The sequence below is a fragment of the Delphinapterus leucas genome, chromosome 17 (assembly GCF_059928025.1).
Source record: "Delphinapterus leucas isolate spDelLeu-1000000601 "Yukka" chromosome 17, BTC_Dleu_Yukka2, whole genome shotgun sequence".
In the NCBI taxonomy this organism is placed as follows: domain Eukaryota; kingdom Metazoa; phylum Chordata; class Mammalia; order Artiodactyla; family Monodontidae; genus Delphinapterus; species Delphinapterus leucas.
The window spans coordinates 34086022-34110360 of record NC_143145.1 but is presented as its reverse complement, the minus strand read 5'-3'; the positions used below and the strand labels follow the sequence as shown (position 1 = coordinate 34110360).

The following is a 24339-nucleotide window of genomic DNA, read 5'->3' as shown; positions in this document are numbered from 1 at the left end:
TTTCTAATGTTATATACCTAGTGTAGAAAAGACCCCATTTAAACTAAATATATGTGGTGAAAGACTGAGAAGGAAATCCTGTGAAAATGATAATGCACTGAAACCTTCTGGAAATTGAGGGAGAACTAAGAGTGCATAGAATATTGAATGGTTTTTGCTGGTCTCTTCCTTTTAGGGTCTCTGAACAATGTGAGGCAGCCTATTTTAGAGATTTAAAAAATGCCTATTACACAGTATATGTTTTGATTTAGCAAATGAAAAGGAGGCTTTTAGAATTTGTTGACATTTAAAATGTTTACTGATGATAAATATATCTATGACCTTTTCATGGAATATAGAATAACATATCTTTTTTTATAAAATTTCACTTCTTTCCCCATACAGTTCTCTTCAATTAACTAATTTGATTGTTTTTTACATTTAGTTTTTGGACTAATTTAAAATATGTGAGTTATGAAATTCTGTGATATTCTAAAATAGGCTATCTATATTTTAAGATTTTTCTTTTTAGTTTAGTAATACATTGCTTGAGTATCTGTAATGATAAAAATAATCTGTATTGCATTTTACATTTACATAAAAGAGGCAGTATGGCTTTCTTAAAATTTCCATGATCTGAAGCTATCAGACTTTTAGGATTGGTACTCATCCTTTATACATCTATTCCTTGTTTGATTTCTATTTCTTTTTTTTTATGCCAAGAATTTATGTGTTAAAAATATTAATATTTGGGCTGGGTATACATTCACTTTAGAAGTGGTGCTATTAACAGCATGGTATGGAATTAGTTTTAAAGTATATGTTAGTAGTTTTAAAATATGAGAATATCTATTTTTTGAGGGAATTGTGTGCATCCCTATTACTGTTCTTTTCCTTGGCCTCAAGTTTCTATTATTGTTGGCATGCTTATAATTGCAATGCTCTCATTATTAAAAAACCTGGAATTTTATGTTGCTGCAGTTAAACATTAAATTGTGAAGTTTCTAATGCTTCTGTGAGCCAGTCTTATTTAACTTTTTTGATTTTTTATCTAAAATTATCTGAAACTACCAGTTAATCAATAAAGATTTATTCTGTTTTAGGAGGAATAAATCCCCTGCCTTTATATAGTTTTGACTTCTTAGTCTTCAGAAAACATGACATTTTTTCACATGTAGCTCTACTGATCTTCATAAATGCAAACTACTTGATTTACTTTTAATCAAGCAAAACCAGTTATACAAAGAGTTATTATTTTAGAAGTATCAAAGTGAAAATAAGTTTATATGAACTTATAATTAATATTGCCACATATTCTAATGTCTTGGTTACTTTGGGTTCAGATCAGATACAGTGGACTTTTAAAATTCTTATTCTGCTTAGACACTGAATCAGAAAAGTAAGATGTCGACTAAAAATATCATTCTTGAAGAAAAAATTATGGAACAAAGATGATATGAGTATGTCATCAGATGATGTGCTCTTACAACAACTTTAAAAATGTTTCTAAATAACAGGCCTTTCAACTTTGTGGACTGGACATAATAAAGGTCTTAAAGTTGGAGCATCAATTCTATAACTGTCACTCTGGAAGAGCAGTGTTGGTTGTTATTACATTAATAATAATTGTTTAATTGGATTAGTTGAAATGGAATATTCAGTCATTGTATTGTGACATTAAGTATGATCTTTAAAGTGACAGGAACATAACATCATAGATATGGACAATTGCATTATATTTTATTCTGAATTGCTTTCTAGGAGAAATTACTAGAATAGTACTTTGTGTTAATAGTAGACAATCTATTATCGAAAGGGAACTCTGTCAACTAGTTTTCTTGAGACTTTTTCTAGGTAACTAATCTTGTCCCTAAATTTGCAACTTTCATCTTGTCCCTAAATTTGCAACTTTCATCTTGTCCCTAAATTTGTAACTTTCATCAGATTTTCAGGTGGTAGGGCAGTTTACTTCTATGACATACAAGCAATAAAAGGTTAAAAATGAAAATCTCCCATAATAATTATTCCAAAAGCATTTCCAGGTTCAACTTGTTAAAGAAGCAAAGATTTTCAATACACAATAATATTTATGCATCAAAAGTCACTAAACTGGAGGTAACTGTAGATTGTTAAAATATTTTGTTATCTAATGAATAATTAAAATTTATTTATGAGTGAAAAAAATCAAAATATTTTAGATGGGCTTTTTGTTGGAAACCATATAGCATGAACCTTATGTTTCAAACTGAAAGTTCTTAGCTGATTCTCTTATTGTGATTCTTGAGTACCATTTTTGTGCATAAAGGAAGTGGAAGGATATTATCTTCTTTTACAGCTAAAATAAAACAACCGAAGGTCCAACAAGAAAAAAAAATTTGTGTTGGCATCCAATGTAAATCCACTTGATAGGTTTTGATAAAATGACACTTTAAATTCTTATTATCAAATTTTCTTACTGTAAACTCATTTTTCCCCAAATTAAATTATTTAATCAGGATAAAAAGATAATTGCTTTTGTTACCAGCAAAAAGTTCTCAAGTACTAAATTCATTATAAAATCTAAATTTTGTGATCTTGTCTTTGGAAGCAAACAAAAATGTTGGGATGCTAGAAGGTATATTTTTAAGTGTTCAGGGCCTTGAGTAATCAGTTGCTTTGAGCAGTATTCAAATAACATAATAATGATGACTATCTTTTGTGATAATATTTGTGGAAAAAATGTACTTAATAAGGTTTTCCATTTTCGGATTTTTTAGTAACATTTCTTGTACTTTCCTACAAACCTGTAATTATTTCTCTATCGCTAAATGTGTGACAGTGAATTTGCTGTGATGGCTGGCCACACAGGGGCATAACAGGACTGCAATTTATTCAGAATAGATAATAAAATAGAGACAGTCTTTCTCTCCTTTCCATCTACATATAATGAGTTATGCAGGCTTTAATATTTAAAAGTAAGATTTAAAAAACCTACTAGATCAAAGAAGATTTGGATTTGTTGGAGTTTTCAATTACAAGTAAGTAACCATATTATCTGATTTGCCTGGACTGGTCCCAGTTTATGCCTGCTGTCCCCCACTGATTACTATTAGTACTGCTTTTCTCTCTCAAAAGTGTTGTTATTTGACAATAAATTACAGAGCCACTCTAATTATAGAACTGAAATGTAAAGCTTGAATTCACCTAGTGTAAATGGGCTCTTTTCCTCTGAAACATTCCCACAGTTCTAAAGCATTAATATTATTTTAAATAAAATTTGATTTTGCAAAGGAAATAATTATTTCATCTGGTAGTGTTTTTGGTCAGAAATATTTAGTCCTTTACATAGCATTTACTATTGCTTTGGTTTATAATGAAGCCATTAATTTATGCTCAGGGTTTTTGGCACAGACACCTGTTATTCATCATGGCACATTAACGACTACTTTGACATTGAAAGAACAGCATGCTTACTTTTTATAGTTCTGGGAGTGCAGTCTGCACAGTGTGCATTGTTTGGAGTTGTTATGATCACAGCACAATCGATTTTTCATTATAGGAACATATTTCATGAACAGTCTGTATTCTGAAAGATAAAGCACCCAAGAGTCTGATGTGAATGCGCACATGTGCATGCACATACCTACACACACATATATGTACCTGTATAAACCTTGTTAAATATATAATTATTATGATAATAGTTATATTATAGACATAAAGGTTTATTTTAACAGTTGTCTCTTTATATTTCTAATCAGAGTGACTTTTGATTCCTAGATGTGTACCATTAATATTTTTACCGGAATGTTTATTGTGCATCTTAACCATATACCACAATTATTAGTATAGATACTTAATCTGATACTGATGCACAGTCTCTAAGTACTATTTTCTCTATTCAAAGAACTTTTTATAAAGTTACTGCTTTTGTTGATGACTTACATGTAAAAGTTAGCTATACTTTTTTATTATCAGCTTCTATATGATTGTAAGGAATCTGAGAAAACTCAAAGAAGATAATTACTGGTAAACTTACTTTGTTTAATTCTGGCACTATGCACTGAATAGTAAAGTGAATTCACTTCGTATATGCTATGACCTGTCTTCATATCCATTTATGAATTAATGACAAAGATTCATGTACCCAAGCAAAGAATTCCTAGGGCTGATCTAGGAATTTAGGTTCTGAATTTGAGAAGTTTTAAGGATCTCAGAAATGTTTGTGAGCACTTTTTTGGGGGCAAAATGAAAAAAGCCATTGCACGTTAAAATTGTGGCATCTTAAACTATGAGGGATCTTTATTTTGTCTAGTGTTTTTCAAGCCATGGTTTTTGTTTGTCTTTTGATTTTAGCAGAGAACACTTCCTTTAAAATCTAACTCAATATGTAAAGCAGTTAATAGTGGAGCAGCTCTGGTTTAGAAAGTGAGACGTGGGACCCAGATTAGGCTATAAGGAACACGATTTTCAGCTGCTTACTTAAACTCAGGACTTCTTAGTTGAGTTCCTTTAAACTTTCCATTTCATTGCATGACCTTTGAAATGTCAGATATAGAGGTAAAGGAAAACCTCAAGGAGAGCTGCCATGTTTAGTCAGCAGTTGATTTGTGCCTGACTTTTCTACATATATTGTGGTAGCTTTACATTGTGCAGTGAACACAGGAATTGTGTTCATATCTTGGGTCTGCTACTTGCTGGCTATGTGATATTGGTGAAGTCACTATACTGTGAGCCTCTTGAATTAGGGGCTATATATTTATTAACCTCTGAATTCCCACACTTATATCCCTCATGATTCTTTACAGTCAATACTGGCTCCCCTCAGCCTCCAGAACCAAATATTGTTCTGATTTTTTTTCTTAGTATAGACTGTTTTGTCTCTTCTAGAAGTTCATGTAATTGAAACCAATTTTATAAAAGACTTTTAATCAGCATAATTTTATAAAAGACTTTTAATCGGCATAATTTTAAAAAAATTCATCCATGTTGTTGCATATTGAGTAGTTTTTCCTTTCCCTAGGAGTAGTATTCTATTTTATGAATATTCTACACTCTAATATTAATCTCCTTGTGGACATATATTTTTATTTCTCTTGGATGAATACCTAGAAGAGGAATCCTTGGGTGATAGGATAGGTCTATATTTAGTTTTATAATGCCAGATCATGTTTTAAAAATAATTAAACTCTCACCAAATATGTTTGAGAGTTTTGGTGGTTTCACACACTTTCCAACATTTGATGATATACATCTTTTTAATTTTTTGTCATTCTGGTGAGTTTATAATAGCAACTCCCTTTGATAGTGTTTGCCTAATGACTAACAATGTCAGGCACTTTTTCATATGCTCATTGGCCATTTGTATATCTTCCTTTGTGAAGTGTCTGTTCAAAATTTTAGAAAATATCTTCCTTTGTGAAGTGTCTATTCAATTTTTTAAAATGTAGGCTGTTTTTGTTTTTTATTAATGAGTTGCAAAAGTTCTTTATTCTAGATATCAGTCATTTGTCAGATATATGCTCTGTGAATATATCTTGCAGTCTGTTGTTTGCCTGTTTATTTTCTTAGTAATTCCTTTAGATGAGCAGAAGTTTTAATTTTGATAAAATCTAATTTATCAGTGCTTTTCTTTTAGAGTTTTTGTTTTCTGTGTGCTGTCAAACAATTCTTTGCCAATCCCTAAGTCATCAAACTATCCTCCTATATATCTTTCAGAAGCTTTATAGAGTTTTCGCTTTTTAATTTAGGTATACAATGCATCACATTAATTTTTGTGTGTATGGTGTGAAGTAGGGGTCAAGATTCATATTTTTCCTGGTTGATATCCAGTGTTTTACCACCATTTGCTGAAAAGACTTAGACTTTCTACTCTCTACTGGATTGCTTTGTCACCTTTGTAGAGGATTAAATAATTGTATAAGTATGATTCAATTTCAGGGCTATCTATTTTGTTCCATTGATCTATTTGTCTATCTTTCTGCAGTATCCTAATGTCTTACCTTTATAGTAATCTTGAAGTCAGGTAGTGTAAGTTCTCCACCTTTATTCTTTTTCAAGATAGGCTGGATATTCTAGGTCCTTTGCATTTTCATATACATTTTATAATCAATTTGTTAATTTTGATTTAAAAGTTTGCTAGGATTGAGTCTAGGATTGTGTTGTATTTCTGTACATTGATTTAGGGAGAATTAACATCTAAAAACATTGATTTTTCCCTTTGGATATTTCTTCATTTATTTAGGTCTTCTTTAATTTATCTAAGAATGTTTTGTAGTTTTAAGGGTAGAGGTCTTGAATGACGTTTTTTAATAAGTATATAAAGTATTTGATCATACTATAAATGGAATTATTTTTAAAATTTCAGTTTCTAGTTGTTTTCTGCTTTTATGTAAATAATTTATTTTCAATATTAACATTGTATCTTTTGACCTTACCAAATTTACTTATTAGTTTAATAATTGTTTTATAGATTTGTTATGATACCCTATGTAAACATTCAAGTCATCTGCAAATAGATACAGTTCTACTTTTTTTTCCAGTATTTATGCTTTTTGTTTCTTTTACTTGTCTTATTAGGACAAATAGTACAATGTTAAATACAAGTTGTGATAGTCCATTAGTTTATTAACAGTTTAAAAAAAGTTACAAATTTTGTAATTTTCCTTTATTATCTTTTTAATGTCTATGGAATTGATAGTGATAACCCTTCTTTTATTTTTGATATTGGTATTTTGTAATTCATGAAATTCGTCCTTTTGCTTGATCGGTTTATTTTTTATTTTAGCTTTGTTGATTTTCTGTCTTGTTTGTCTACTATTTTGCTGATCAGTGTTTTTATCTTAACTTTCTTTTCATTCTGATTTTCCAATTTTGGTATTTTAGACCATTTAGAAGTCATCCCAGATATTCCATAATTAAAATTTTTTTCTCTCTTTTTCAGATTTTGTAATTTTCAAGATTCTTTCATAATCTCTATCAGATGAAAAGCTCATCTAGTGAATTTTTAATTTCAGAAATTTTATTTTTTGTTCTAAAATTTCCATTTGGTTATTTTTTATAGTCACTGTTTCTCTGTTGAGATTTCCCATCTTTTCACTCATATGAGCATATTATCTTTACTTCCTTTAACATAGTTACTACAGTAGCTTTAACATCCTTTTCTGCTAATTTTAACATCCAGGTTTGCTCTCAGTCTCTGTTTATTGTTTTTTCTCTTGAGTAAGGATCATGATTTTCTATTTCTTAATATATCAAGTAAATTTTATTTATATTTTGGACATGATTAACAATACTTTATAGATAAGACTCTGAAATCTGTTCCGAGTGCTGATTATTTTTAAAGCAGGAAGTTAATACGGCAGAGATTGAGCTACATACTTTGTTTTCCCCTGAGGTACAAGAGCTGAGATTTTGGTTTAATTATTTTAATTTTAACTGAACTGTTTGAATTCTTCCTCTGCATGCATGAGATTTGGGCAGTGTTTATTATACACAGAATTTAATTTTTTCTTTCTTTAGCTTTCTTTTTGTCATTCTGTCCTCATTTTCTACCTGCTATATTTGCTCAAACTCTTTCCTCTGGTTTTTTGAGATAGTAAGACTGAGTTTTCTAATATGGATTTAGCCTTTAGGTATTGATTGGATTTGGCTAAAAGCCATAAAAATGGGAAACTCATCCAGTGTCATTCTCTTTTTCCAAATGTCAGTTGCACCCCAGTGTCTGTCTTCTTTTTGTTACTCTCTAGGGCCTTCAAATAACTTTTTGTTCATATTTTGCCCAGAACTTATTATCTTTGGGATGGTTCATTTGATGGGAGCTGTTTGGCCATTATCAAAAGAGGAATCTGTTCTTTAGTATTTTTAATTGCATTTGTTAAACACTATGCTGGCAGAAATTATATCTGTAGCTACTTTTGTAATCTCATCTTCATTCTCTGTAATTTGTTGTGATTTTCCAAATATCATTGGACAGTGACTGATTACGAACCTCATGTTTTAGTTAAATTATCATTGTATCATCAGAATATAGAGAGAATATGTAACTTTTAAATAGTCTTTCTTTTTTGAAATTAATTTTATTTTACTAAAATTTTTTTAATAATTATTTTTTCTTTGAGTATAGTTGATTTACAGTGTTGTGCTAGTTTCTGCTGTACAGCAAAGTGAATCAGTTATACATATACATATATCCACTCATTTTTAAATTCTATTCCCATATGGGTCATTACCAAGTATTGAGTAGAGTTCCCTGGAAATTAATTTTAATAATATATTTTATTTAACTCAGTATATCCAAAGAATTGCCATTTCAACACATAATCAATATAAAATCATAAATGAAATGTTTTAAATTATGCTTTTTTGGTAAAAGGTCTTCAAAATCGGGTATGTATTTCACACTTGCAGAACAACTTGATTTGGACCAGCCATGTTTCAGATGCTTAGCATATATGACTGGTGGCTTAAAGTCTTTCTTTACTACTGTACTTCATCCATATTCTAATGACTATTGCTAGTGGTAAAATATGAGCAATGTATGGATAGGCTTTCTTTATAGAAAGCATAAGATTGATATAACTGATCTCATTATAAGAGAAAATGATCAGATGTAATGAAGACACAAAAGCCATCATATTTCAATGATAATTTCGATAGGGAATTTTTAAAGGAAATTTGATGACGTTTGTGATGACAATGAGTAGGCTAAAGATGAAACTCCTCTTTGTGAGAGTAGTCACCAATTGATTCTTCAACTGGTGTCAATCACAATATAAAAAATAAAAACTGTGTGCTGAAAATTTGATAATTATTTGTAATCATGGCCCATCTTTTAAATTAATAATTTTTCCAATGCCACAGTGTATTTTTTGCATTGAACATTTTTCTGAACATTACTTCTTTGGGTCTGCTGAGTTATATCTTAATTTTGAAACAAAACTTGGTGAACATAAAAATGGGATACATTACCTTTTCTCAAGAAATGGAAGTTTTTTATAAAACTATTGCACACAATGTAAATCTGATGATGAAAATACACTTAGAGCAATGTGTGTTTCAAAGAATATTACCATATTTTCCATGAAGCCCACAGAGCTAGAGAAAATGCTCATTATATCCTTTGTCACTGACATTACAACAAATATATAGATGAGCAATATTAATGAAAAATGGTACCACAGTTTGATAATACTGTCCAAAGACTATATGGAATTCATCACCTACATGAGCATATGAATCTTTTAATTCTCTCATTTTAGTTATTTTTATTCATGTTGGCTTATATAAAGAAGGTTCATTACTATATAAAACACCTAATATGGGTATTAGCTCTATATTACCACAAGATTAGTAGGTTAAAACAGTACCCTTTTATTATTTGCAGCTCTGTAGGTTGGAAGTCCAGGTGGGCTCTGACTTCTCTATTTAGGGTTTCACAAGGCTGACTGAAGATGTTGGCTAGCCTGGGCTCTTATCTAGAAGATCATGGGAGGAATCTATTTCCAAGTTCATTAAGTTTGTTGGCAGAACCCAGTTCTTTAGTTAACATCCATCACCACGCAGTTGCAATTTTTAAATCTTGTGATGAGAACTTTTCAGATTTACTTTCTTAGCAACCCTCAAATATAAAATACAGTATTGTTAACTATAGTCTCCATGCTGTACATTACATCCCCAGGACTTATTTATCTTATAAATGGAAGTTGTTACCTTTTAACTACCTTCCATTCTCTCTCCCGCTCCCCCCCGACCCCAACTGGCACCCACCCATTTCTTCTCATATCTATGAATTCATTTTTAGATTCCACATATAAGTGAGATCATATAGTATTTATGTTTCTCTGTCTGACTTATTTCACTTAGCATAATGCCCCCAAGGTCCATCCATGTTGCAAATGGCAGGATTTCCTTCTTTTATGGCTAAATAATATTCCATTGTGTTTATATAACACCTTTTCGTTATCTATCCATCGATGGACACTTAAGTTGTTTCTATGTTTTGGCTGCTGTAAATAATGCTGCAGTGAACATGGGGGTGCATATATCCTTTCAAGTTAGTGTTTTCATTTACTTTGCATAAGTACTGGAGAGTGGAATTGCTGATTCATATGATAGTTCTATTTTTAATTTTTTGAGGCATCTCTATACTGTTTTCCACAGTGGCTGAAACAATTGACATTCTTGCTAACAGCACAGAAAGGTTCCTTTTTTTCCACATTTATGCCACCACTTGTTATTTCTTGTCTTTTTGATAATAGCCATTCTAACAGGTGATATCTCTTTGTGGTTTTGATTTGCATTTCCTGATGATGAGCGATGTTGAGCACATTTTCATGGACCTGTTGGTCATTTGCTGTCATCTTTGGAAAATATCTATTCAGATCCTCTGTCCATGTATTAATTGGAGTTTTCCCCATTGAGTTGTTTGAGTTCTTTGTATATTTTGGATATTAACTTCTTTTCAGACATATGATTTGCAAATATTTTCTCCCATTCCACATGTTGCCTTCTCATTTTCTTGATGATTTCCTTTGCTGTACAAAAACCTTTTAGTTTGATGTAGCCCCACTTGTTTACTTTTGCTTTTTTTGCCTTTGCTTTTGTGGTCAAATTCAAAAAATCATTGCCAAAACCGATGTCAAGGAGCTTATCCTCTGTGTTTTTTTTGTTTGTTTGTTTGTTTGTTTTTCGCGGTACACGGGCCTCTCACTGTTGTGGCCTCTCCCGTTGTGGAGCACAGGCTCCGGACGTGCAGGCTCAGCGGCCATGGCTCACGGGCCTAGCCGCTCCGCGGCATGTGGGATCTTCCCAGACCGGGGCACGAACCCGTGTGTCCTGCATCGGCAGGCGGACTCCCAACCGCTGCGCCACCAGGGAAGTCCATCCTCTGTGTTTTTTTCCAGAAGTTTTATGGTTTCATATCTTACATGCAAATCTTTAGTCCATTTGGAGTTGATTTTTGTGTATTGTGTAAGATAGTGGTCCAGTTTCATTCTTTTGTATGTGGCTATCTAGTCTTCCCAGCGCCATTTATTGAAGAGACTATCATTTCTCCAATATATATCATGGCTCCTTTGTCATAAATTAATTGACCATATATGTGTGGGTTTGTTTCTGGGCTTTCTGTTCTATTCCTTTGAACTATATGTCTGGTTTACGCCAGTATTCTACTGTTTTGATTACCATAGCTTTATAATATAGTTTGAAATTAGGAAGTGTGATGCCTCCAGCTTTGTTCTTCTTTCTCAAGATTGCTTTGGCTATTCGGGGTCTTTTGTGGTTCCATACAAATATTAGGATTGTTTCTTCTTGTTCTGTGAGAAATGCCATTGGAATTTTGATAGGAATTGCATTGAATCTGTAGATTGCTTGTATGGACATTTAAAATGTCCATACTAAAATGCAGTATGGACATTTTAGCTATATTAATTCTTCCATCCCATAAGCATGGACTGTCTTTCCATTTATTTGTGTATGCTTCAATTTCTTTTTTTTTTCTTTCTTCTCTTTTTTTGGCTTCAATTTTTTCATCAGTGTTTTATAGTTTTCAGTGTACAGGCCTTTCACCTCCTTGATCAAATTTGTTCTTAGGTTTTTTTTTTTCATGCAGTTGTAAATGGGATTGTTTTCTTATTTCTTAATTTCTCTTCCTGATAGTTTGTTATTAGTGTATACAAGTGCAATTGATTTTTGTATACTGATTTTCTTTGCTGAAACTTTACTGAATTTGTTTATTAGTTCTAACAATTTTTTTGGTAGAGCTTCATATATATATACATATATACACACACACACATACATACACACACGCACACATATATGATATCATGTCATCTGCAAATAGAGACAGTTTTTCTTCTTCCTGCTTTGGATGCCTTTTCATTCTTTTTCTTGACTAATTACTCTGACTAGGACTTTTAGTACTATGTTGAATAAAAGTGGCAAGGAAAAGCACCTTGTTCTGATCTTAGAGTATAATGTTAGCTGTAGGCTTGTCATATATGGCCTTTATTATGTTGAGGTATGTTTTCTCTGTACCCACTTTGTTGAGAGTTTTTTTCATGAATGGGTGTTGTATTTTGTCAGATGCATTTCCCATGTCTGTTAGAATGATCAAGTAATTTTTCCCTTCATTTTGTTAATTGCTGTATCATCAATTTTGTTAAATGGTGTATCACTTTGATCATGGTATATGATTCTTTTAATGTATTGTTGAAGTCATATTGCTAATATTTTTGAGGATTTTGCATGTATGTTCATTAGGTGTATGGCCCGTTATTTTCTTTTCTTGTGGCTTCACATTTTCTATATCCTTACTAATTTTTTGTCTGCTTTCCATCATTTACTGAGAAAAGAGTGTTAAAACTTCCAACTATGATTGCATATTTGTCTATTTCTTATAGTAGTATATAATTCTTGCTTCATGTATTTTATTTTTCTGTTATTGAATATAGCAATACTTAAGAGTTATTATGCTTTTTTAAAAGAATATATCCTTTATTGCTGTGAAATCTTCCTCTTTAACTCAGGTAATATTTTTTCTTAGATATTTTGTCTGATATTATTGAGCTGCATTGACTTTTTTATGGTGAGTTTGTGTGTGGAATATCCTTTCCCATTCTTTTAACCTATTGGCTTCCTATATTGTGTGTGTGTGTGTGTGTGTGTGTGTGTATGTGAGACAGAGAGAGATGGAGACAGAGAGAGAAACAGCATATGAGTGGATCCTGATTTTTCTCCAGTCTCACTTTTTTCATTGGATTGCTTAGTCTATTTACATTTCATATCATTACTAATGTAGCTGGACTTAATCTATCAGCTTGCTATTTTCTTTGTATTTCTTCTGTTGGTTTTTTTTCTCCTTTTTTAAAAATCCTTTTGTTTGATTTATTAATAAGTTATTGGTATTCCATATCGTCTCCTCTAATATGTTTTTAACTATAACTTTTTAGAAGTGTTGATCTTAGAATTATAATATGCGTTCTTAGTTTATAATTCTACCATGAATTAATACTGTAACATTCTTATGCCATATATGAACCTTATAAAAGAATAATTTCATTTTTACCTCCATTGTACTTTTGCTATTGTCATTATATATTTTACTGTACACAAATATGAGAAACTTTACCATACATTACTAATTTTTCATTAAATTATCAACATTTTTTATTTTTAAAAATAATTTTTTTATAATTACCCACATATTTACTGTTTTTGGTTATCTTCATTCTTCTCTCCAGATATGGGCCTCTTTCTGGTATCATTTTTGTTCTACCTGAAAAACTTCTGTTAGTATTTCATGTTGTATGGGTGATCTTCTTTCAGCCTTTTTAGATTTTAAAAAAAAATCTTTATTTTTGCCTTCAATTTTTAGAAGGGTGTTTAATTACAGATTAGACACAGATTTAGGTGAACTTTTTCTTTCTCTCTCAAGATATATCATTCTAAACATATGTCATTCTTAGCTTGTCACGTGATATATCTTGAGGCTTGTCATTCAATTGTCTTTTGGCCTTCATTGTTCATGGAGAGAAGTCAGCTGTGATTTCATTATTTTTTTTCCCTATTGGTATTGTGTCCTTTTTCTCTGGTTGCTTTTAAGATAGCACTTTGTCTTTTGTTTTCAACAGTTTGAAGTATTTAGGTGTGTTTTTCTTTACATTCTCATTGTGGTTCACTGAGGTGCTTGGATGTATGGAATGATTTCAGTCATCAATTTTTAAAAATGTTGGTCATTATCTCCTTAAATATTTCCTCTACTCCATCTGTTTCCCCCTTCCCTCTATGACTCCAATAATATATGTGTTTTACTGTTTGATACTGCCCTACCAATCTCACATGCTTTTCTGTTTTCATTTTTTTTCTGTTCCTGTGCTCAGTCTTTATGTTCTAGTAATTTGTTTTGAGTTCACTCTGTGCTGTTTTTATTCCATTCTACTGTTAAGCACGTGTAATGTATTCTATACTTCTCTTGTTGCATGTTTCAGTCTAGATTTGACACTTGGTTTCTTTTCAAGCTTCTATTAATCTGCTGAAATTCTCTCTCTGTTTCCCTACTGTATTCACCTCTCCATTAAATTCTTTGACGTATTCATTGTAGTTATTTTGAGGTCCTTGTCTGTTAATTGCAACATTCTGGCCATGTTTAGGACTCTTTCTGTTGATTTTTTGTTCTCTTGATTATGGATTCATCTTCTTGCCTCCTTGCATGTCTCTTTAAACTTCACTGTATGCTGAACATTGTAAATGATGCATTGTAGAGATTCTACATTATGTTTTCATCTAAAGAATGCTTTTTAAAAAAATCTTGTCAGGGAGTAAAATTAAAGAGGATCACCTTGGTCTTGTCAAAGCTTGGTTTTTGGCTTTGGACAGTACTCATTCCTTTTTTCTTTGTCATGGGGTACTGCTCTTACTTCTAGGGTATGGTTTCTTACTCTTAATATCTGAATTTTCTGGTGTCTCAACTGGATGCCTTGGGTTTTTCAGTGCTTAATCAGTGACTTCTGAAATTTCTCTTCATCTCTCAGCCCTTAATAGGTGTGATCTCCCAGGCTCCTGAAAGCCTGCTTAAAGTACAGTTTAGGATTTGGGTAGGAAGCTGAGTAAAAACTCTGTTTCTAGAGTTTCTTCTCTTAGCTCCCTTCTCTCTAGTAACCTACATCACGAATTACCACCGCCTTAGTAAGCCTGATATCTCTGTTTTTAACACCAGATTGTTTCATATGCTTAGTAAGTACTGTGCTCTATGCCTGGGCTTCAATTCTTCATGCTCTAGTTGTGGAATTGTTTCCAGCCAGAAAGCTAGACTGAAGCTTACCTTAAATGGTTTTCCTTTCTTAGAATTTCAATCTGTGTCATGTCCAGTGCCCTAAAGTGATTGTGTAATCTATTCTGCCCAGTTATACAGTATATGGCAAGAAGGAAAACCTTACACTAGCTACTCAGGAATCTGTTAATTATTTTATAATAATTTAATAAGCACCCATGAACCTTCCATCTCAAACAAGAGCTGGAACCTTGGCAATAATTTAAATCTAACCATATCTTTATCTCATCCCATTTCCTTGACTGCTTCAGTTTGTGGCAGTTATTATATAGAACCCATGTTCATCATTCCTTAGGTTTCTTTTTAAATAGATTTCATATATATCTATAGATAGATTAATATGTATGTATTCTTAAAAAGCATTCGTGTTTTTTTCATTATATAAAGGTATTCTGTTTTTTTTTCATGTAATTTTACATTGCATCATACTAATATGGGTTGTGGTAGTTCATTTATTTTGACTGCTGTATGATATTTCATAGTGTTACTTTATCACAATTTTTAACTCACTCTTCCACTGATGGGTATTTGGATTGTTTCTAAACTTTGCTATTGTGAAAAACGCTGCTATGAACACCTCTTGTAGTACGTGTGTAGGAGTTTCTCTTTTTTTTTTCTTTATATATATATATATATATTACATCTTTATTGAAGTATAATTGCTTTACAATGGTGTGTTAGTTTCTGCTTTATAACAAAGTGAATCAGTTATACATATACATATGTTCCCATATCTCTTCCCTCTTGCGTCTCCCTCCCTCCCACCCTCCCTGTCCCACCCATCTAGGTGGTCACAAAGCACCGAACTGATCTCCCTATGCTATGTGGCTGCTTCCCACTAGCTATCTGTTTTACGTTTGGTAGTGTATATATGTCCATGCCACTCTCTCACTTTGTCACAGCTTACCCTTCCCCCTCCCCATATCCTCAAGTCCATTCTCTAGTAGGTCTGTGTCTTTATTCCCGTCTTACCCCTAGGTTCTTCATGACATTTTTCCCCCTTAGATTCCATATATATGTGTTAGCATACAGTATTTGTCTTTCTCTTTCTAACTTACTTCACTCTGTATGACAGACTCTAGGTCCATCCACCTCACTACAAATAACTCAATTTCTTTTCTTTTTATGGCTGAGTAATATTCCACTGTATATATGTGCCACATCTTCTTTATCCATTCATCCAATGATGGACACTTAGGTTGTTTCCATCTCCTGGCTATTGTAAATAGAGAGGTAATGAACATTTTGGTACATGACTATTTTTGAATTAGGTTTTCTCATGGTATATGCCCAGTAGTGGGATTGCTGGGTCATATGGTAATTCTATTTTTAGTTTTCTAAGGAACCTCCATACTGTTCTCCATAGTAGCTGTACCAATTCACATTCCCACCAGCAGTGCAAGAGTGTTCCCTTTTCTCGACATCCTCTCCAGCATTTATTGTTTCTAGACTTTTTGATGATGGCCATTCTGACCGGTGTGAGATGATATCTCATTGTAGTTTTGACTTGCATTTGTCTAATGATTAATGATGTTGAGCATTCTTTCATGTGTTTGTTGGCAATCTGTATATCTTCTTTGGAAAAATCTCTACTTATGTCTTCTGCCCATTTTTGCATTGGGTTGTTTCTTTTTCTGTTATTGAGCTGCATGAGCTGCTTGTAAATTTTGGAGATTAATCCTTTGTCAGTTGCTTCATTTGCAAATATTTTCTCCCATTCTGAGGGTTGTCTTTTGGTCTTGTTTATGGTTTCCTTTGCTGTGCAAAAGCTTTGAAGTTTCATTAGGTCCCATTTGTTTATTTTTGTTTTTATTTCCATTTCTCTAGGAGGTGGGTCAAAAAGGATCTTGCTGAGATTTATGTCATAGAGTGTTCTGCCTATGTTTTCCTCTAAGAGTGTGATAGTTTCTGGCCTTACATTTAGGTCTTTAATCCATTTTGAGCTTATTTTTGTGTTTGGTGTTAGGGAGTGTTCTAATTTCATACTTTTACATGTACCTGTACAGTTTTCCCAAGACCACTTATTGAAGAGGCTGTCTTTTCTCCACTGTACATTCCTGCCTCCTTTATCAAAGATAAGGTGACCATATGTGTGTGGGTTTATCTCTGGGCTTTCTGTCCTGTTCCATTGATCTATCTTTCTGTTTTTGTGCCAGTACCATACTGTCTTGATTACTGTAGCTTTGTAGTATAGTCTCAAGTCAGGGAGCCTGATTCCTCCAGCTCCATTTTTCGTTCTCAAGATTGCTTTGGCTATTCGGGGTCTTTTGTGTTTCCATACAAATTGTGAAATTTTTTGTTCTAGTTCTGTGAAAAATGCCAGGGGTAGTTTGATAGGGATTGCATTGAATCTGTAGATTGCTTTGGGTAGTAGAGTCATTTTCACAATGTTGATTCTTCCAATCCAAGAACATGGTATATCTCTCCATCTATTCGTATCATCTTTAATTTCTTTCATCAGTGTCTTACAATTTTCTGCATACGGGTCTTTTGTCTCCTTAGGTAGGTTTATTCCTAGGTATTTTATTCTTTTTGTTGCAATGGTAAATGGGAGTGTTTTCTTGATTTCACTTTCATATTTTTCATGATTAGTGTATAGGGATGCCAGAGATTTCTGTGCATTAATTTTGTATCCTGCTACTTTACGAAATTCTTTGATTAGCTCTAGTAGTTTTCTGGTAGCATCTTTAGGATTCTCTATGTATAGTATCATGTCATCTGCAAACAGTGACAGCTTTTTTTTTCCTTTCCGATTTGGATTCCTTTTATTTAGTCTTCTTCTCTGATTGCTGTGTCTAAAACTTCCAAAACTATGTTGAATAAGAGTGGTGAGAGTGGGCAACCTTGTCTTGTTCCTGATCTTAGTGGAAGTACTTTCAGTTTTTCACCATTGAGGATGATGTTGGCTGTGGGTTTGTCATATATGGCCTTTATTATGTTGAGGAAAGTTCCCTCTATGCCTACTTTCTGCAGGGTTTTTATCATAAACGGGTGTTGAATTTTGTCGAAAACTTTCTCTGCATCAATTGAGATGATCATATGGTTTTTCTCCTTCAATTTGTTAATATGGTGTATCACATTGATAGATTTGCGTATATTGAAGAATCCTTGCATTCCTGGAATAAACCCCACTTGATCATGGTGTATGATCCTTTTAATGTGCTGTTGGATTCTGTTTGCTAGTATTTTGTTGAGGATTTTTGCATCTATGTTCATCAGTGATATTGGCCTGTAGTTTTCTTTCTTTGTGACATCCTTGTCTGGTTTTGGTATCAGGGTGATGGTGGCCTCGTAGAGTGAGTTTGGGAGTGTTCCTCCCTCTGCTATATTTTGGAAGAGTTTGAGAAGAATAGATGTTAGCTCTTCTCTAAATGTTTGATAGAATTCGCCTGTGAAGGCATCCGGTCCTGGGCTTTTGTTTGTTGGAAGATTTTTAATCACAGTTTCAATTTTAGTGCTTGTGATTGGTCTGTTCCTATTTTCTATTTCATCCTGATTCAGTCCTGGCAGGTTGTGCATTTCTAAGAATTTGTCCATTTCTTCCAGGTTGTCCATTTTATTGGCATAGAGTTGCTTGTAGTAATCTCTCATGATCTTTTGTATTTCTGCAGTGTCAGTTGTTACTTCTCCTTTTTCGTTTCTAATTCTATTGATTTGAGTCTTCTCTCTTTTTTTCTTGATGAGTCTGGCTAGTGGTTTATCTACTATTTTGTTTATCTTCTCAAAGAACCAGCTTTTAGTTTTATTATCTTTGCTATCATTTCCTTCATTTCTTTTTCATTTATTTCTGATCTGATTTTTATGATTTCTTTCCTTCTGCTAAGTTTGGGGTTTTTTTGTTCTTCTTTCTCTAATTGCTTTAGGTGCAAGGTTAGGTTGTTTATTCGAGATGTTTCCTGTTTCTTAAGGTAGGATTGTATTGCTATAAACTTACCTCTTAGAACTGCTTTTGCTGCATCCCATAGGTTTCGGGTCATCATGTCTCCATTGTCATTTGTTTCTAGGTAATGTCCTATAAATATCAATGTCCTATAAATATCAATTAAGTCCATCTTGTTTAATGTATCATTTAAAGCTTGTGTTTCCTTATTTATTTTCATTTTGGATGATCTGTCCATTGATGAAAGTGGGGTGTTAAAGTCCCCTACTATGAATGTGTTACTGTTGATTTCCCCTTTTATGGATGTTAGTATTTCCTTATGTATTGAGGTGCTCCTATGTTGGGTGCAGAAATATTTACAATTGTTATATCTTCTTCTTGGATCAATCCCTTGATCATTATGTAGTGTCCTTCTTTGTCTCTTGTAATAGTCTTTAAGTCTATTTTGTCTGATATGAGAATTGCTACTCCAGCTTTCTTTTGGTTTCCATTTGCATGAGATATAGTTTTCCATCCCCTTACTTTCAGTCTGTATGTGTCTCTAGGTGTGAAGTGGGTCTCTTGTAGACAGCAAATATATGGGTCTTATTTTTGTATCCATTCAGTCAGTCTGTGTCTTTTGGTGGGAGCATTTAATCCATTTACATTTAAGGTAATTATTGATATGTATGTTCCTATTTCCATTTTCTTAATTGTTTTGGGTTTGTTATTGTAGGTCTCTTCCTTCTCTTGTGTTTGTTGCCTAGAGAAGTTCCTTTAGCATTTGTTGTAAAGCTGGTTTGGTGGTGCTGAACTCTCTCAGCTTTTGTTTATCTGTAAAGGTTTTAATTTCTCCATCAAGTCTGAATGAGATCCTTGCTGGGTAGAGTAATCTTGGTTGTAGGTTTTTCTCCTTCATCCCTTTAAATGTGTCCTGCCAGTCCCTTCTGGCTTGCAGAGTTTCTGCTGAAAGATCAGCTGTTAACCTTATGGGGATTCCCTTGTGTGTTATTTGTTGTTTTTCCCTTGCTGCTTTTAATATGTTTTCTTTGTATTTAATTTTTGACAGTTTGATTAATGTGTGTCTTGGCGTGTTTCTCCTTGGATATATCCTGTATGGGACTCTGTGCTTCCTGGACTTGATTAACTATTTCCTTTCCCATATTAGGGATGTTTTCAACTATAATCTTTTCAAATATTTTCTCAGTCCCTTTCTTTTTCTCTTCTTCTTCTGGACCCCTATAATTCGAATGTTGGTGCATTTAATGTTGTCCCAGAGGTCTCTGAGACTGTCCTCAGTTCTTTTCATTCTTTTTTCTTTATTCTGCTCTGCAGTAGTTATTTCCACTATTTTATCTTCCAGGTCACTTATCCGTTCTTCTGCCTCAGTTATTCTGCTATTGATCCCATCTAGAGTACTTTTAATTTCATTTATTGTGTTGTTCATCGTTGCTTGTTTCATCTTTATTTCTTCTAGGTCCTTGTTAACTGTTTCTTGCATTTTGTCCATTCTACTTCCAAGATTTCGGATCATCCTTACTATCATTATTCTGAATTCTTTTTCAGGTAGACTGCCTATTTCCTCTTCATTTGTTAGGTCTGCTGGGTTTTTATCTTGCTCCTTCATCTGCTGTGTGTTTTTCTGTCTTCTCATTTTGCTTATCTTACTGTGTTTGGGGTCTCCTTTTTGCAGGCTGCAGGTTCGCAGTTCCCGTTGTTTTTGGTGTCTGTCCTCAGTGGCTAAAGTTGTTTCAGTGGGTTGTGTAGGCTTCCTGGTGGAGGGGACTAGTGCCTGTGTCCTGGTGGAAGAGGCTGGATTTTGTCTTTCTGGTGGGCAGGTCCACGTTTGGTGGTGTGTTTTTGGGTGTCTGTGGACTTATTATGATTTTAGGCAGCCTCTCTGCTGATGGGTGGGGTTTTGTTCCTGTCTTGCTAGTTGTTTGGCATGGGGTGTCCAGCACTGTAGCTTGCTGGTCGTTGAGTGAAGCTGGGTGCTGGTGGTGAGATGGAGATCTCTGGGAGATTTTCGCCATTTGATATTATGTAGAGCTGGGAAGTCTCTTGTGGACCAGTGTCCTGAAGTTGGCTCTCCCATGTCAGAGGAACAACACTGACTCCTGGCTGCAGCACCAAGAGCCTTTCATCCACCCAGCTCAGAATAAAAGGGATTAAAAGTAGAAAGAAAGAGAGAGAGAGAGAGAGAGAGAGAGAGAGAAACAGGATAAAATAAAGATAAAATAAAGTTATTAAAATAAAAAATAATTATTAAGGAAAAAAATTTTTTTTAAGTAAAAAAAAAACACGGACGGATGGGACCCTAGGACAAATGGTGAAAGCAAAGCTATACAGACAAAATCTCACACAGAAGCATACACATACACACTCACAAAAAGAGGAAAAGGAAAAAATCATACATTTTGCTCTCAAAGTCCACCTCCTCAATTTGTGATGATTCGTTGTCTATTCAGGTATTCCACAGATGCAGGGTACAGCAAGTTGATTGTGGAGATTTAATCCGCTGCTCCTGAGGCTGCTGGGAAAGATTTCCCTTTCTCTTTTTTGTTTGCACAGCTCCCGGGGGCTCAGCTTTGGATTTGGCCCCGCCTCTGCGTGTAGGTCGACGGAGGGCGTCTGTTCTTCGCTCAGACAGGACGGGGTTAAAGGAGCCGCTGACTCGGGGGCTCTGGCTCACTCAGGCCGGGGGGAGGGAGGGGTGCGGATGCGGGGCGAGCCTGCGGCGGCAGAGGCCGGCATGACATTGCACAAGCCTGAGGCTCGCCGTGCGTTCTCCCGGGGAAGGTGTCCCTGGATCCCGAGACCCTGGCAGTGGTGGGCTGCACAGGCTCCCCGGAAGGGAGGTGTGGATAGTTATCTGTGCTCACACACAGGCTTCTTGGTGACGGCAGCAGCAGCCTGAGCGTCTCATGCCGGTCTCTGGGGTCCGCGCTTTTAGCCGCGGCTCGCGCGCGTCTCTCGAGCTCCTTTAAGCAGCGCTCTTAGTCCCCTCTCCTCGCGCACCAGGAAACAAAGAGGGAAGAAAAAGTCTCTTGCCCCTTCGGCAGGTCCAGACTTTTCCCTGGACTCCCTCCCGGCTAGCCGTGTCGCACTAACCCTTTCAGGCTGTGTTCACGCCGCCAGCCCCAGGCCTCTCCCTGCGCTCTGAACGGAAGCCCGAGCCTGAGCTCGCAAACCCCGCCCGCCCCGGCGTGTGAGCAGACAAGCCTCTCGGGCTGGTGAGTGCCGGTCGGCACCGATCCTCTGTGCGGGAATGTCTGCGCTTTGCCCTCTGCTCCCCTCTTGCTGTGCTCTCCTCCGCGGCTCCGAAGCTTCCCCCCTCCGCCACCCGCAGCCTCCGCCCGCGAAGGGGCTTCCTAGTGTGTGGATACCTTTCCTCCTTCACAGCTCCCTCCCACTGGTGCAGGTCCCGTCCCTATTCTTTTGTCTCTGTTTATTCATTTTTCTTTTGCCCTACCGAGGTACGTGGGGGAGTTTCTTGCCTTTTGGGAGGTCTGAGGTCTTTTGCTAGCGTTCAGTAGGTGTTCTGTAGGAGTTGTTCCACGTGTAGATGTATTTCTGGTGTATCTGTGGGGAGGAAGGTGATCTCTGCGTCTTACTCTTCCGCCATCTTCCCCCTCTCCCTCAGGAGTTCTCTTAGATATATTGCATTTTTATGTTCAACTTTGAGGTAATACCAAAGTGTTTTCTTACAAGTTTTTTAGACAATGATAGTTCAATGCATTCATAAGTGGGAACGAAACAATTCAAGAGTAAAACTTTGATAGAAAAAGTTGAACAATTTTAAACATAGCTGTCTCCAGGAGGTGCACTTGTTAATTTGAGGAAAACAGTCAAAGAATTAATGTATTTTAAATGAGTGTGCACATACTAGAAGTTTTCTTCCTCCCCCCGTCCATTTCTTCCTTCCTCCCTCCCTCCCTTCTTCCTTCCCCTTCTTTCTTTTTTTGTACCAAAGCAAGGTATAAAACTTTCCTACATCAGTAAGAGAAGACCTTTGAAATTGGAAGCAGCAGTGGGTGTAGAGCAGGCCTTAAAGAAAGAAAAGGTCTAGCATTTTTATGGATAAAGTCTCCAGATTGCTGAGAAAAACTGTGTTGTCAGTAGCCTTATTAAATGAGGCTCATCTAGGTTCTTAATGCTGTCGCTTGGGAATTATTTAATTTATTCTCAATTAATTAGTTATCACAATTTCCCTCTCCTCTGCACACACCTCTATTGGGAAATGGATTTCTTCTGGATTTTTATCTTATTTTTATCTGAAACAATAAATGCTAAATCTGTAAAACTTGTTTCCACATCTGAACTTGCTGCCTTCTTTCTTATTACCTCTAAAGAATAGGTTTTATTTTAAAACTTCTTTCTCTCCTACCTGATTTTACTTTATGAATTATCTTCTTTTATTTGGATGTTTATTGTAAAACACTGTAAAAACTAGACTTGTCAGTTTTCTGTCAGTGTGCATGTCCATTATCAGCAATAAGATGCAAGCAAATGAATCAGAGTGAGATTTTCAGTCCTCACAGCCTGGCAGTGCCCTATCTCATTGTCGCTAGTGCAGAAATGCAGGTGAGCCTTGTTAAGCTAGTCAGCTGGTATCTTCCTCCATCGAATCTTACAGATGGTTCGGATGTTTCTTAGCATCTGTTTAAAATTCTCAAACTGCTTTCACCAAATTTGTTTGAATCCTATTTGTGGTTACACTTGATTATACATCTGTAGACATTTGAGGATTGGCATTAAGAAATAACTTTATGTCTGATACTTATCCGATACTAGCATTACTTCTAGTGCAGCTATAATTGAAGTGAAAAATAAACAAAAACAAAGCTAAAAATGTATGAAATTAGGGTATTCAAAGAAATAAAGCTTAACTTCATTTTGTGTGGGTTCGTAAAATCTTGCACAAAAAGCAAACTCCCAGTTTTCTGTTGACTTCCTTTATACTTTCAGTGACTTAGTAACAGAATAATGCTTTTTGACTTCACCAATGTCAAATGAAAAAAGAATATAGATGTGGTTTTTGTTTTTGTTTTACAAATAAGAAAAAAGCATAGAAAAAACAAATGAAGAAAATATACCAAAATATTAACAGCAAATGCTTTGGGTTTTATAATTTAAAATATAACTAAAAAATAAACATGACAAATTTTATGAAAATTAAATGAGCTAAAATATGTAAAGCATTTAGAACATGGCCTGGCAAATAATAAACACTAAGTAAATAATAATAGTAATGGTAATTATTATTATTTTAAAATTTATTTTATTTATTTACTTTTGGCTGTGTTGGGTCTTCATTGCTGCTTGTGGGCTTTCTCTAGTTACAGCAAGCAGGGGCTACTCTTTGTTGTGGTGCGCGGGCTTCTCAGTGTGGTGACTTCTCTTGTTGCAGAGCATGGGCTCTAGGTGCATGGGTTTCAGTAGTTGTGGCGAGCAGGCTCAGTAGTTGTGGCTTGTGGGCTCTAGAGCACAGGCTCAGTAGTTGTGGTACATGGGTTTAGTTGCTCTGCGGCATGTGGGATCTTCCCGGACCAGTGTTCGAACTCATGTCCCCTGCGTTGGCAGGCGGATTCCTAACCACTGTGCTACCAGGGAAGCCCATGTTAAGTATTATTATTAATTACATCTTTTTCTCTATTCAGGATTTCACTCTGAAAGATTCCCTGAAGTC

General features: G+C 34.8%; 1 protein-coding gene across 1 annotated transcript in view; it reads left to right on the top strand.

Annotated features, from left to right (window-relative positions):
• RIMS2 (regulating synaptic membrane exocytosis 2) overlaps positions 1 to 24339 on the top strand; it is a 359754-nt gene that overhangs the window by 2770 nt on the left and 332645 nt on the right. The window lies entirely within an intron of this gene.